The following is a 15,719-nucleotide window of genomic DNA, read 5'->3' as shown; positions in this document are numbered from 1 at the left end:
TGGAGAACCGGTAGCAGAAATTTTGAGTAGTTTGGACAACCGGCAAATCCCACCTCTGACTTGCCCCACCCCCATCTATTCTCTGCCTCCTGAGTCCCAGTTGATCGGCTGGGTCTTCTTTTGTTTCCCTGCACAGGAGAAAGGAGCTGGAAAGCAGGTTAGTGGGGTGGGGTGGCAATGGATTTTACAGTATCCTTTCCCTGCCATGACCACCAAGCCAAGCCATGTCCACCAGGCCATGCCCACAGAACCAGTAGTAAAATATTTTTGAAACCCACACTGGGCAGGAGAACCTACCTCATACCTAGAAGAGGAAAATTTACCTCAGAACTTCTAAATGAAAAGGTCTATTTCTCCCCCTTGTGTATTTGCGTCTGAAAAATGTCAACACGGTGAATGAAATCAATGGATTACTCAACAAGCAAGAACTATAAAGTATGTGAGTATAAGTTAACATTTTTTACACTCGTCATTTTAACCTTGAGACTAAAAGAGTGGAGGATTTTTTCCTCGTGTTTGCACGTGACAGTTGGACTTCTGCAAGGTGGATCCCTCGTTTAATCTCTGCTGGAACAGATCACCAGCAGTGCCTTTTCATTAGATTAGAGAAACCTTTGGGCCACTCTCTGCTCTGCGAAGGAAGGAGGTTTTTGTTTCAGTTCCCCATCAGATTGTCTCATTGTGGAACTTATTGCTATACAACATGTGACAGTAATAATCAGCCTCGTCTTCAGCCTGAAGGTTGGTGATGGTTAAGTAGCCGTTCTTGCCTGACCGGGTTCCCGTGAATCGGTCTGGGATCCCTTCTCCCCTGCTGCTGCAGCCATCACAGTGCACAAAACGAGGGGCTTCTCCAGATCTCTGCTGAAGCCAGTTAATAGTGGTTGGATTGCTGCTGATGGCACAGGTGAGTTTAATTGCCTCTCCTGGAGATCCAGACTGGGAGGCAGACTGAGTCAAGGTGGGCTGTGAAGTGACGCCTTTACAAAGTGGAGAAAAAGAGGAAATAATGAAGACTTGTTCTATTATCTGGGCCTCCAACAATCCCAGAATCATCGTTTGGATGGACCACGTTGGATTTTATATTGTGCAAACTAGAGAGTTTTTATTGGATAGTTGAAGAAGAGGTTCTCCACATACTTACATGAGAAATAACTAAGAAGAGAAAGGAAAACCAGTCTCCAGGCCATGGCGCTTTCCTTCAAAAAGTCTCCCTTTCCAAAACCAAAAATATCTACCTGAGGATCCTTCTACCTTCTTACTTAAGTCCTCCTAGAATTGAAGAAAAATCCTTGCAAATATATGTACGTTGATTGTTTTTTTTTTTTTATAGAACTGAATTGGCCAATGAGTGGAGAAGACATTTGCATAAAAGGAATGTATAAGAAGATGCGTTGATTTAGGCTTTCTGTCATCATGTTGGACTTTGAACAGGACAACTATTAACAGACTTCCTTGGACACTCCATTTCCTCTTGCAATGAAAAGGCAGTTGAAGGGGTCTTTCCTCAACTTGTTCTGTTGTAATTGCGGAATGACAATGGGAAGACAATCTCCTTCTGGTGTCCTTCCATTTCCAGTTAGATTCAACACAACGTTATCCAGAAGAGAAGATTTGATTTCCCTTTGGTTATCTCCAGCATCTCACCTCTGAAGTTCTCCAAGAAGAAGGTCTCATTTTGATGATTGCTTGGATGCTCAATTCAGGGAACGAAGTTCAATTCCTTTTTTAATACAGCATGTCATGTGCAAACCAAGAAACCCTGCAAGGATTTATGGTGGATCTTGGGGGGAAACCTATATCCCCTAACCAGGGGTGGGCTTCAAATATTTTAGCCAGGGGCTCTCTGCCCTAATTACTGGCTAGGTGGACATGGCTGGGTGGGCGTGGCTAGGTGTCCATGTGATCGGGTGTCCATGTGATTGGGTGGGCGTGGCTAGGTGGTCATGAGACTGGGTGGATGTGGCCAACTCAGCGCTGCTTCTTTGCCCTAATTACCTAAAAAAAGATATATACTAAAAAAGTTGTTTATTATTTCCTGCATTTAACACTTAAATAAAAGACTGGGTGAAATGAGGCTTAGTGACTGTGAGAGGGAGTCCTGGAGTCTTAGGGGAGTTTCTGGTGAGTTAGGTCATTCTTATTATTTGGGAATCCAACCCCTTGGAGGCTCTTGGCTATGTTATCTGACTTCCTCAATGGCTCTCCCTTGCAAGCGCTGAGTGGATTGTTTATCTAGCTTGCAAGACCTTTATGAGGTGTGAAATGCTCTTGACACTCGTTTTTCTAATCTTGTAACTAAAAGAGTGAAGGTTTTTTTTTCTCATGTTTGTATGTTATAATTGGATTCTTCTTCTGCAAGATGGATCTCACGGTCAATCTCTGCCTTGAAGAGACGTCCTGCAGCGCCCCTATATTCGACCAGGGGTGGGCTGCTGGGGGTTCACAGGGGTTCAGGGGAGCCCCTAGCTAAGAATCTGTGCAGTTCCCAGAACCCAAATCCCACTCCTGTCTGGCCTCGCCCACCCTTTCCCTCCCCTCCCTGGAGTCCCCACACAGCCAGTTTTGGATGGAACCAAGAGGAGGGTGTGCACAGAGACTCAGGGAGGGTGAAACAATGGGCCAAGTTTGGGAAGGCCAGAAATGGGCCAGCTTCCAGAGAGCCTCCATAGGATGGGGAGTTTGTTTTCACCTTCCCAGAGGCTCAAGAAAGGCCTCCAGAGCCCAGGAAGAGCAAACACACACACCCCACTGTGGTGCAGGAGGCTGACTAGGCCACGCCCACTATGGCCACTCCCAGGCAGCAACCAGGCACAGAACCCATTGCTAAAATTTTATGAAGCCCACCTGTGTATTAGACCAAAGAAACATCAATGCAACCTTTGGGCCACTCTCTGCTCTGCGAAGGAAGAAGGTTTTTGTCTCAGTTCCCCATTAGATTGTCTCACTGTGGAGCATGTTACCATTGCCATACCACATGTGACAGTAATAATCAGCCTCGTCTTCAGCCTGAAGGTTGGTGATGGTTAAGTAGCCGTTGTTGCCTGATCGGGTTCCCGTGAATCGGTCTGGGATCCCTTCTCCCCTGTTGCAGATAGAATCACAGTGCACAAAGCGAGGGCCTTCCCCAGATTTCTGTTGAATCCAGCCAATGTAGTATGGATTGCTGCTGATGGCACAGGTGAGTTTAATTGTCTCTCCTGGGGATCCAGACTGGGAGGCAGACTGAGTCAAGGTGGGCTGTGAAGTGACACCTTTACAAAATGGGAAAAAAGAGGAAATAATGAAGATTTGTTCTGTGATCTGGGCCTCCAACAATCCCAGAACCATCCATAAGATCTATCAGATTGGAGTTTATACTTGCAGACCTGAGAGTTTTTATTGGACAGTTTAAGAAGAGGTTCTCCACATACTTACATGAGAAATAATTTAGAAGTGGAAGGAAAACCAGTATCCAGGCCATCGTGCTTTCCTTCAAAAAAAAAATCCCTTCTTACAACCAAAAATATCTACCTGGGGATCCTTCTACCTTCTTACTTAAGTCCTCCTAGAATGGAAGAAAAGTCCATGCAAATCTATGTACGTTGATTGGCTTTCATTGTGCTGGTTTTGGCCAATGAGTGGAGAAGACATTTGCATCAAAGGAATGTATAAGAAGATGCATTGATTTAGGCTTTCTGTCTTCATGTTGGACTTTGAACAGGACAACTATTAACAGACTTCCTTGGACACTCCATTTCCTCTTGCAATAAAAAGGCAGCTGAAAGGGTGTTTCTTCAACTTTGTTCTGTTGTAATTGCAGAATGACAATGGGAAGACAATCTCCTTCTGGTGTCCTTCCATTTCCAATTTGATTCAACAGAACGTTACCCAGAAGAGAAGAGTTGATTTCCCTTTGGTTATCTCCAGCATCTCACCTCTGAAGTTCTCCAAGAAGAAGGTCATAGTTTAATGATTGCTTGGATGCTCAATTCAGGGGACGAAGTTCCATTCCTTTATTAATACAGCATGTCATGTGCAAACCAACAAACCCTGCAAGGCTTTAGGATGGACCTTGTCAGGTAAAGGTAAAGATTCCACTCAGACATGATTCCACTCACACATTTTTTCCAGCTCTAGGGGGCGGTTCTCATCTTTGTTTTAGAACCAAAGAGCCAGCGCTGTCCAAAGACGTCTCCGTGATTACATGACCAGCATGACTAAATCCTGAAGGTGCACAGAACGCTGTTCCCTTCCCACCAAAGGGGTCCCTAATTTGCCTACCTGCCTTTTTAGATGCTTTCAAACTGCTAGGTTGGCAGAAGCAGGGACCAGGAACGGGAGCTCACTCCATTACATGGTGCTAGGGATTCGAACCGCCGAGATGCCGAACTTTCTGATTAACAAGCTCAGCATCTTAGGAACATTGCCACTGGGTCCCTTGGGGGAACCCTGTATAACCCCAAACACATTTCAGCCCAACAGACTTACGAAGCAATTCCAGAGGAGGTGGAGAAACTGTGCAGTGGGACACTTTGCAACCCGACAGGAATTTATGGCAGACTGCAACAACATGGGAATCTCCCTCAAAAGAGTATCTGCACATAAAACGTTCTCCAGAGTTGTCCCACATCCTCCTCTACACAACACCTCTGATATCACAAACTGATGATTAAATCTGCTTCTCTTTCCTTTCCTGACATCTGCAATTCTGCATGAGGTATTTTGAAGCGGGTGTAATTGCTCAGTCTGTTGCACAGGAGGAGGAGTTTCAGGAGTGGGGGCACAAGGTTGGCTTGGCGCATTTCTAGGCAGGTGGCACCCCCTGCTGCCAAGTCCCATCCCCATAACTGGGCGACACTTTCTTCCATTGCAAATAAGTCTGAGAGCAAAGAGCCGAGCTTCAACTTTCTTCAAGGTTCCTTCACTTTCTCTCAGTGGGAAGGCGGCTCCTTGATTGTCCCTTCACACTTGGAGGACTGAACAAACGAGAACTACAACAGACACGGATCTAGGTTAACATTTCTCCACACTTGTTGTTTTAATCTTGTAACTAAAAGACTGAAGGGGTTTTTTCTTGTGTTTGTGTGTTATAATTGGATTCTTCTTCTGCAAGATGGATCTCGGGGTCAATCTCTGCCTGGAAGAGACGTCCTGCAGCGCCCCTATATTAGACCAGGGTTGGGCTTCTGGGGGTTCACAGGGGTTCAGGGGAGCCCCTAGCTAAGAATCTGTGCAGTTCGCAGAACCCCCAAATCCCACTCCTGTCTGGCCCCGCCCACCCCTCCCCTCCCCTCCCTGGAGTCCCCACGCAGCCAGTTTTGGATGGAACCAAGGGGAGGGTGTGCACAGAGACTCAGGGAGGGTGAAACAATGGGCCAAGTTTGGGAAGGCCAGAAATGGGCCAGCTTCCAGAGAGCCTCCATAGGATGGGGAGTTTGTTTTCACCTTCCCAGAGGCTCAAGAAAGGCCTCCAGAGCCCAGGAAGAGCAAACACACACACCCCACTGTGGTGCAGGAGGCTGACTAGGCCACGCCCACTATGGCCACTCCCAGGCAGCAACCAGGCACAGAACCCATTGCTAAAATTTTATGAAGCCCACCTGTGTATTAGACCAAAGAAACATCAATGCAACCTTTGGGCAACTCTCTGCTCTGCGAAGGAAGAAGGTTTTTGTTTCAGTTCCCCATTAGATTGTCTCACTGTGGAGCATGTTACCATTGCCATACCACATGTAACAGTAATAAGCGGCCTCGTCTTCAGCCTGAAGGTTGGTGATGGTTAAGTAGCCGTTGTTGCCTGACCGGGTTCCCGTGAATCGGTCTGGGATCCCTTCTCCCCTGCTGCAGATAGAATCACAGTGCACAAAGCGAGGGCCTTCCCCAGATTTCTGTTGAATCCAGCCAATGTAGTATGGATTGCTGCTGATGGCACAGGTGATTTTAATTGTCTCTCCTGGGGATCCAGATTGGGAGGCAGACTGAGTCAAGGTGGGCTGTGAAGTGACACCTTTACAAAATGGGAAAAAAGAGGAAATAATGAAGATTTGTTCTGTGATCTGGGCCTCCAACAATCCCAGAACCATCCATAAGATCTATCAGATTGGAGTTTATACTTGCAGACCTGAGAGTTTTTATTGGACAGTTTAAGAAGAGGTTCTCCACATACTTACATGAGAAATAAGTAAGAAGAGGAAGGAAAACCAGTATCCAGGCCATCGTGCTTTCCTTCAAAAAAAATCCCTTCTTACAACCAAAAATATCTACCTGGGGATCCTTCTACCTTCTTACTTAAGTCCTCCTAGAATGGAAGAAAAGTCCATGCAAATCTATGTACGTTGATTGGCTTTTATTGTACTGGTTTTGTCCAATGAGTGGAGAAGACATTTGCATAAAAGGAATGTATAAGAAGATGCATTGATTTAGGCTTTCTGTCTTCATGTTGGACTTTGAACAGGACAACTATTAACAGACTTCCTTGGACACTCCATTTCCTCTTGCAATGAAAAGGCAGCTGAAAGGGTGTTTCTTCAACTTTGTTCTGTTGTAACTGCAGAATGACAATGGGAAGACAATCTCCTTCTGGTGTCCTTCCGTTTCCAGTTAGTTTCAACACAACGTTACCCAGAAGAGGAGAGTTGATTTCCCTTTGGTTATCTCCAGCATCTCACCTCTGAAGTTCTCCAAGAAGGAGGTCTCATTTTGATGATTGCTTGGATGCTCAATTCACGGGACGAAGTTCCATTCCTTTATTAATACAGCATGTCATGTGCAAACCAACAAACCCTGCGAGGCTTTAGGATGGACCTTGTCAGGTAAAGGTAAAGATTCTAGTCAGACATGATTCCACTCACACATTTTTTCCAGCTCTAGGGGGCGGTGCTCATCTTTGTTTCAGAGCCAAAGATCCAGCGCTGTCCAAAGACGTCTCCGTGATTACATGACCAGCATGACTAAATCCTGAAGGTGCACAGAACGCTGTTCCCTTCCCACCAAAGGGGTCCCTAATTTGCCTACCTGCCTTTTTAGATGCTTTCAAACTGCTAGGTTGGCAGAAGCAGGGACCAGGAACGGGAGCTCACTCCATTACATGGTGCTAGGGATTCGAACCGCCGAGATGCCGAACTTTCTGATTAACAAGCTCAGCATCTTAGGAACATTGCCACTTGGTCCCTTGGGGGAACCCTATATAACCCCAAACACATTTCAGCCCCACAGACTTATGAAGCAATTCCAGAGGAGGGGGACAAACTGTGCAGTGGAACACTTTGCAACCCGACAGGAATTTATGGCAGACTGCAACAACATGGGAATCTCCCTCAAAAGAGTATCTGCACATAAAAAGTTCTCTAGAGTTGTCCCACATCCTCCTCTACAAAACACCTCTGATATCACAAACTGATGATTAAATCTGCTTCTCTTTCCTTTCCTGACATCTGCAATTCTGCATGAGGTATTTTGAAGCGGGTGTAATTGCTCAGTCTGTTGCACAGGAGGAGGAGTTTCAGGAGTGGGGGCACAAGGTTGGCTTGGCGCATTTCTAGGCAGGTGGCACCCCCTGCTGCCAAGTCCCATCCCCATAACTGGGCGACACTTTCTTCCATTGCAAATAAATCTGAGAGCAAAGAGCCGAGCTTCAACTTTCTTCAAGGTTCCTTCACTTTCTCTCAGCGGGAAGGCGGCTCCTTGATTGTCCCTTCACACTTGGAGGACTGAACAAACGAGAGCTACAACAGACACGGATCTAGGTTAACATTTCTCCACACTCGTTGTTTTAATCTTGTAACTAAAAGAGTGAAGGGTTTTTTTCTCGTGTTTGTGTGTTATAATCGGATTCTTCTTCTGCAAGATGGATCTTGGGGTCAATCTCTGCCTGGAAGAGACGTCCTGCAGCACCCCTATATTCGACCAGGGGTGGGCTGCTGGGGCTTCAAAGGGGTTCAGGGGATCCCCTAGCTAAGATTCTGTGCAGTTCGCAGAACTCCAAATCCCACTCCTGTCTGGCCCCGCCCGCCCCTCCCCTCCCCTCCCAGGAGTCCCCACGCAGCCAGTTTTGGATGGAACAAAGAGGAGGGTGTGCACAGAGACTCAGGGAGTGTGAAACAATGGGCCAAGTTTGGGAAGGCCAGAAATGGGCCAGCTTCCACCTTCTAGAGAGCCTCCACAGGCTGGGGAGTTTGTTTTCACATGCCCAGAGGCTCAAGAAAGGCCTCCGGAGCTCAGGAAGAGCAAGAACACCCCCCCGCAACACTGTGGTGCAGGAGGCTGACTAGGCCACGCCCACTATGGCCACTCCCAGGCAGCAACCGGGCACAGAACCCGTTGCTAAAATTTTATGAAGCCCACCTGTGTATTAGACCAAAGAAACATCAACGCAACCTTTGGGCAACTCTCTGCTCTGCGAAGGAAGAAGGTTTTTGTTTCAGTTCCCCATCAGATTGTCTCACTGTGGGACACTTTACCACTGCTATACCACATGGAACAGTAATAATCAGCCTCGTCTTCAGCCTGAAGGTTGGTGATGGTTAAGTAGCCGTTGTTGCCTGATCGGGTTCCCGTGAATCGGTCTGGGATCCCTTCTCCTCTCCTGCTGCAGCCATCACAGTGCACAAAGCGAGGGCCTTCCCCAGATTTCTGTTGAATCCAGCCAATGTAGTTTGGATTGCTGCTGATGGCACAGGTGAGTTTAATTGTCTCTCCTGGGGATCCAGACTGGGAGACAGACTGAGTCAAGGTGGCCTGTGAAGTGACACCTTTACAAAATGGGGAAAAAGAGGAAATAATGAAGAGTTGTTCTATGATGTGGGCCTCCAACAACCCCAGAACTATCCATAAGATCTATCAGATTGGAGTTTATACTTGCAGACCTGAGAGTTTTTATTGGACAGTTTAAGAAGAGCGTCTCCAATACTTACATGAGAAATAAGTAAGAAGTGGAAGGAAAACCAGTATCCAGGCCATCGTGCTTTCGTTAAAAAAAAATCCCTTCTTACAACCAAAAATATTTACCTGGGGATCCTTCTACCTTCTTACTTAAGTCCTCCTAGAATGGAAGAAAAGTCCATGCAAATCTATGTACATTGATTGGCTTTCATTGTGCTGGTTTTGACCAATGAGTGGGGAAAACATTTGCATAAAGGGAATGTATAAGAAGATGCGTTGATTTAGCCTTTCTGTCATAATGTTGGACTGTGAACAGGACAACGATTAACAGACTTCCTTGTACACTCCATTTCCTCTTGCAATAAAAAGGCAGCTGAAAGGGTGTTTCTTCAACTTTGTTCTGTTGTAACTGCAGAATGACAATGGGAAGACAATCTCCTTCTGGTGTCCTTCCATTTCCAATTTGATTCAACAGAACATTACCCAGAAGAGAAGAGTTGGGGGCTCCTTGATTGTCCCTTCACACTTGGAGGACTGAACAAGCAAGAACTACAATAGACACGGATCTAGGTTAACATTTCTCCACACTCGTTGTTTTAATCTTGTAACTGAAAGAGTGAAGGGATTTTTTCTTGAGCTTGTGTGTTATAATTGGATTCTTCTTCTGCAAGATGGATCTCGGGGTCAATCTCTGCCTGGAAGAGATGTCCTGCAGCACCCCTATATTCGACCAGGGTTGGGCTTCTGGGGGTTCACAGGGGTTCAGGGGATCCCCTAGCTAAGATTCTGTGCAGTTCGCAGAACCCCCAAATCCCACTTCTGTCTGGCCCCGCCCACCCCTCCCCTCCCCTGCCTGGAGTTCCCACATGGCCTGTTTTGGATGGAACCAAGGGGAGGGTGTGCACAGAGACTCAGGGAGGGTGAAAAAATGGGCCTCCCAGAAGTTCAGGAAGGCTGGAAATGGGCCCTTTCTGCCTGCCAGAGAGCCACTGGAGTCCCAGGAGGCTGTTTTCACCACCCCCACAGGCTCAAGAAAATCTGCCGGAGCCCAGGAAGAGCAAGAACACCCACCCACACTGTGGTGCAGGAGGCTGACTAGGCCACGCCCACTATAGCCACTCGCAGGCAGCAACTGGGCACAGAACCCATTGCTAAAATTTTATGAAGCCCACCCGTGTATTAGACCAAAGAAACATCAACGCAACCTTTGGCCAACTCTCTGCTCTGCGAAGGAAGAAAGTTTTTGTCTCAGTTCCCCATCAGATTGTCTCACTGTGGAGCACTTTACCACTGATATACCACATGTAACAGTAATAATCAAACTCGTCTTAAGCCTGAATGTTGGTGATGGTTAAGTAGCCGTTGTTGCCTGATCGGGTTGCCGTGAATCGGTCTGGGATCCCCTCTCCTCTGCTGCTGCAGCCATCACAGTGCACAAAGCGAGGGGCTTCCCCAGATCTCTGTTGAAGCCAGGCAATGGTGCTTGGATTGCTGCTGATGGCACAGGTGAGTTGAATTGTCTCTCTTGGAGATCCAGACTGGGAGACAGACTGAGTCAAGGTGGGCTGTGAAGTGACGCCTTTACAAAGTGGAGAAAAAGAGGAAATAATGAAGATTTGTTCTATGATCTGGGCCTCCAAAAATCCTAGAACCATCCATAGGATCTACCCTATTGGATTTTATATTGTCCAAACTAGAAAGTTTTTATTAGACAGTTGAAGAAGAGATTCTCCACATACTTACATGAGAAATAAGTAAGAAGTGGAAGGAAAACCAGTGTCCAGGCCATGGTGCTTTCCTTCAAAAAGTCTCCCTTTCCAAAACCAAAAATATCTACCTGGGGATCCTTCTACCTTCTTACTTAGGTCCTCCTAGAATGGAATAAATGTCCATGCAAATATATTTACATTGACTGGCTTTCATTGTGCTGGTTTTGGCCAATGAGTGGGGAAAACATTTGCATAAAGGGAATGCTTAAGAAGATGCGTTGATTTAGGCTTTCTGTCATCATGTTGGACTTTGAACAGGACAACTATTAACAGACTTCCTTGGACACTCCGTTTCCTCTTGCAATAAAAAGGCAGCTGAAAGGGTCTTTCCTCAGCTTGTTCTGTTGTAATTGCGGAATGACAATGGGAAGACAATCTCCTTCTGGTGTCCTTCCATTTCCAGTTAGATTCAACAGAACATTACCCAGAAGAGAAGAGTTGATTTCCCTTTGATCATCTCCAGCATCTCACCTCTGAAGTTCTCCAAGAAGAAGGTCATAGTTTAATGATTGCTTGGATGCTCAATTCAGGGGACGAAGTTCCATTCCTTTATTAATACAGCATGTCATGTGCAAACCAACAAACTCTGCAAGGCTTTAGGATGGGACCTTGTCAGGTAAAGGTAAAGATTCCACTCAGACATGATTCCACTCACACATTTTTTCCAGCTCTAGGGGGCGGTTCTCATCTTTGTTTCAGAGCCAAAGATCCAGCGCTGTCCAAAGACGTCTCCGTGATTACATGACCAGCATGACTAAATCCTGAAGGTGCACAGAACGCTGTTCCCTTCCCACCAAAGGGGTCCCTAATTTGCCTACCTGCCTTTTTAGATGCTTTCAAACTGCTAGGTTGGCAGAAGCAGGGACCAGGAACGGGAGCTCACTCCATTACATGGTGCTAGGGATTCGAACCGCCGAGATGCCGAACTTTCTGATTAACAAGCTCAGCATCTGAGGAACATTGCCACTGGATCCCTTGGGGGAACCCTATATAACCCCAAACACATTTCAGCCCCACAGTCTTACGAAGCAATTCCAGAGGAGGGGGAGAAACTGTGCAGTGGAACACTTTGCAACCCGACAGGAATTTATGGCAGACTGCAACAACATGGGAATCTCCCTCAAAAGAGTATCTGCACATAAAAAGTTCTCCAGAGTTGTCCCACATCCTCCTTTACACAACACCTCTGATATCACAAACTGATGATTAAATCTGCTTCTCTTTCCTTTCCTGACATCTGCAATTCTGCATGAGGTATTTTGAAGCGGGTGTAATTGCTCAGTCTGTTGCACAGGAGGAGGAGTTTCAGGAGTGGTGGCACAAGGTTGGCTTGGCGCATTTCTAGGCAGGTGGCACCCCCTGCTGCCAAGTCCAACACCCCATAACTGGGCGACACTTTCTTCCATTCCAAATAAGTCTGAGAGCAAAGAGCCGAACTTCAACTTTCTTCAAGGTTCCTTCACTTTCTCCCAGCGCGAAGGCGGCTCCTTGATTGTCCCTTCACACTTGGAGGACTGAACAAGCGAGAACTACAATATACGTGGATCTAGGTTAACATATCTCCACTCGTTGTTTTAATCTTGTAACTAAAAGAGTGAAGGGTTTTTTTCTTGTGTTTGTGTGTTATAATTGGATTCTTCTGCAAGATGGATCTCGGGGTCAATCACTGCCTGGAAGAGACGTCCTGCAGCGCCCCTATATTAGACAAGAGTGGGATGCTGGGGGTTCACAGGGGTTCAGGGGAGCCACTAGCTAAGATTGTGTGCAGTTCCCAGAATCCCCAAATCCTACTCCTGTCTGGCCCCGCCCACCCCTCCCCTCCCCTCCCTGGAGTCCCCACGCAGCCAGTTTTGGATGGAACCAAGAGGAGGGTGTGCACAGAGACTCAGGGAGGGTGAAACAATGGGCCAAGTTTGGGAAGGCCAGAAATGGGCCAGCTTCCAGAGAGCCTCCATAGGATGGGGAGTTTGTTTTCACCTTCCCAGAGGCTCAAGAAAGGCCTCTGGAGCCCAGGAAGAGCAAGAACACCCCCCCGCAACACTGTGGTGCGGGAGGCTGACTAGGCCACGCCCACTATGGCCACTCCCAGGCAGCAACCAGGCACAGAACCCGTTGCTAAAATTTTATGAAGCCCACCCATGTATTAGACCAAAGAAACATCAACGCAACCTTTGGGCAACTCTCTGCTCTGTGAAGGAAGAAGGTTTTTGTTTCAGTTCCCCATCAGATTGTCTCACTGTGGAACACTCCACCACTGCTATACCACATCTGACAGTAATAATCAGCCTCGTCTTCAGCCTGAAGGTTGGTGATGGTTAAGTAGCCGTTGTTGCCTGATCGGGTTGCCGTGAATCGGTCTGGGATCCCTTCTCCCCTGTTGCCCCCATCACGCTGCACAAAGCGAGGGCCTTCCCCAGATTTCTGTTGAATCCAGCCAATGTAGTATGGATTGCTGCTGATGGCACAGGTGAGTTTAATTGTCTCTCCTGGGGATCCAGACTGGGAGGCGGACTGAGTCAAAGTGGGTTGTGAAGTGACACCTTTACAAAATGGGGAAAAAGAGGAAATAATGAAGATTTGTTCTATGATCTGGGCCTCCAACAATCCCAGAACTATCCATAAGATCTATCAGATTGGACTTTATACTTGCAGACCTGAGAGTTTTTATTGGACAGTTTAAGAAGAGGTTCTCCACATACTTACATGAGAAATAAGTAAGAAGTGGAAGAAAAACCAGTATCCAGGCCATCGTACTTTCCTTCAAAAAAAAAAATCCCTTCCTACAACCCAAAATATCTACCTGGGGATCCTTCTACCTTCTTACTTAAGTCCTCCTAGAATGGAAGAAAAGTCCATGCAAATCTATGTACGTTGATTGGCTTTTATTGTACTGGTTTTGGCCAATGAGTGGAGAAGACATTTGCATAAAAGGAATGTATAAGAAGATGCGTTGATTTAGGCTTTCTGTCATCATGTTGGACTTTGAACAGGACAACTATTAACAGACTTCCTTGGACACTCCATTTCCTCTTGCAATAAAAAGGCAGCTGAAAGGGTCTTTCCTCAACTTGTTCTGTTGTAATTGCGGAATGACAATGGAAAGACAATCTCCTTCTGGTGTCCTTCCATTTCCAATTTGATTCAACAGAACATTACCCAGAAGAGAAGAGTTGGGGGCTCCTTGATTGTCCCTTCACACTTGGAGGACTGAACAAGCAAGAGCTACAACAGACACGGATCTATGTTAACATTTGTTCTGTTGTAACTGTGGAATGACAACGGGAAGACAATCTCCTTCTGGTGTCCTTCCGTTTCCAGTTAGTTTCAACACAACGTTACCCAGAAGAGAAGAGTTGATTTCCCTTTGATCATCTCCAGCATCTCACCTCTGAAGTTCTCCAAGAAGGAGGTCTCATTTTGATGATTGCTTGGATGCTCAATTCACGGGACGAAGTTCCATTCCTTTATTAATACAGCATGTCATGTGCAAACCAACAAACCCTGCGAGGCTTTAGGATGGACCTTGTCAGGTAAAGGTAAAGATTCCACTCAGACATGATTCCACTCACACATTTTTTCCAGCTCTAGGGGGCGGTGCTCATCTTTGTTTCAGAGCCAAAGATCCAGCGCTGTCCAAAGACGTCTCCGTGATTACATGACCAGCATGACTAAATCCTGAAGGTGCACAGAACGCTGTTCCCTTCCCACCAAAGGGGTCCCTAATTTGCCTACCTGCCTTTTTAGATGCTTTCAAACTGCTAGGTTGGCAGAAGCAGGGACCAGGAACGGGAGCTCACTCCATTACATGGTGCTAGGGATTCGAACCGCCGAGATGCCGAACTTTCTGATTAACAAGCTCAGCATCTGAGGAACATTGCCATTGGGTCCCTTGGGGGAACCCTGTATAACCCCAAACACATTTTAGCCCCACAGTCTTACGAAGCAATTCCAGAGGAGGGGGACAAACTGTGCAGTGGAACACTTTGCAACCCGACAGGAATTTATGGCAGACTGCAATAACATGGGAATCTCCCTCAAAAGAGTATCTGCACATAAAAAGTTCTCCAGAGTTGTCCCACATCCTCCTTTACACAACACCTCTGATATCACAAACTGATGATTAAATCTGCTTCTCTTTCCTTTCCTGACATCTGCAATTCTGCATGAGGTATTTTGAAGTGGGTGTAATTGCTCAGTCTGTTGCACAGGAGGAGGAGTTTCAGGAGTGGTGGCACAAGGTTGGCTTGGCGCATTTCTAGGCAGGTGGCACCCCCTGCTGCCAAGTCCCATCCCCATAACTGGGCGACACTTTCTTCCATTGCAAATAAGTCTGAGAGCAAAGAGCCGAGCTTCAACTTCCTTCACTTTCTCCCAGCGCGAAGGCGGCTCCTTGATTGTCCCTTCACACTTGGAGGACTGAACAAGCAAGAGCTACAAAGGACATGGATCTAGGTTAACATTTCTCCACGCTCGTTGTTTTAATCTTGTAACTAAAAGAGTGAAGGGTTTTTTTTCTTGTATTTGTGTGTTATAATTGGATTCTTCTTCTGCAAGATGGATCTCGGGGTCAATCGCTGCCTGGAAGAGACGTCCTGCAGCGCCCCTATATTAGACCAGGGTTGGGCTTCTGGGGGTTCACAGGGGTTCAGGGGAGCCCCTAGCTAAGATTCTGTGCAGCTCGCAGAACCCCCAAATCCCACTCCTGTCTGGCCCCGCCCACCCTTTCCCTCCCCTCCCTGGAGTCCCCACGCAGCCAGTTTTGGATGGAACCAAGGGGAGGGTGTGCACAGAGACTCAGGGAGGGTGAAACAATGGGCCAAGTTTGGGAAGGCCAGAAATGGGCCAGCTTCCAGAGAGCCTCCATAGGCTGGGGAGTTTGTTTTCACCTTCCCAGAGGCTCAAGAAAGGCCTCCGGAGCCCAGGAAGAACAAACACACACACCCCAACGTGGTGCAGGAGGCTGACTAGGCCACGCCCACTATGGCCACTCCCAGGCAGCAACCGGGCACAGAACCCATTGCTAAAATTTTATGAAGCCCACCTGTGTATTAGACCAAAGAAACATCAATGCAACCTTTGGGCCACTCT

The 15,719-nt window shown here is 47.0% G+C and overlaps 1 protein-coding gene and 1 long non-coding RNA gene across 4 annotated transcripts in view; both read right to left on the bottom strand.

Annotated features, from left to right (window-relative positions):
• Positions 1 to 15,719, bottom strand: part of LOC113453526 (immunoglobulin lambda-1 light chain-like) — a 62,409-nt gene that overhangs the window by 18,504 nt on the left and 28,186 nt on the right. The gene's annotated exons all lie outside the window — the stretch shown is intronic.
• Positions 5,794 to 6,281, bottom strand: LOC148124640 (uncharacterized). Its single transcript, XR_015739622.1, has 2 exons — positions 6,153 to 6,281; positions 5,794 to 5,989 (listed from the first exon to the last, which is right to left on the bottom strand). It is a non-coding gene; the product is annotated as an uncharacterized LOC148124640 (long non-coding RNA).

This window comes from Pseudonaja textilis, chromosome 15, assembly GCF_049901715.1.
Source record: "Pseudonaja textilis isolate UNSWEBS1 chromosome 15, rPseTex1.2, whole genome shotgun sequence".
NCBI lineage: Eukaryota > Metazoa > Chordata > Lepidosauria > Squamata > Elapidae > Pseudonaja > Pseudonaja textilis.
The sequence above is the reverse complement of the archived record's forward strand: the minus strand, read 5'-3'. Positions and strand labels throughout refer to the sequence as shown.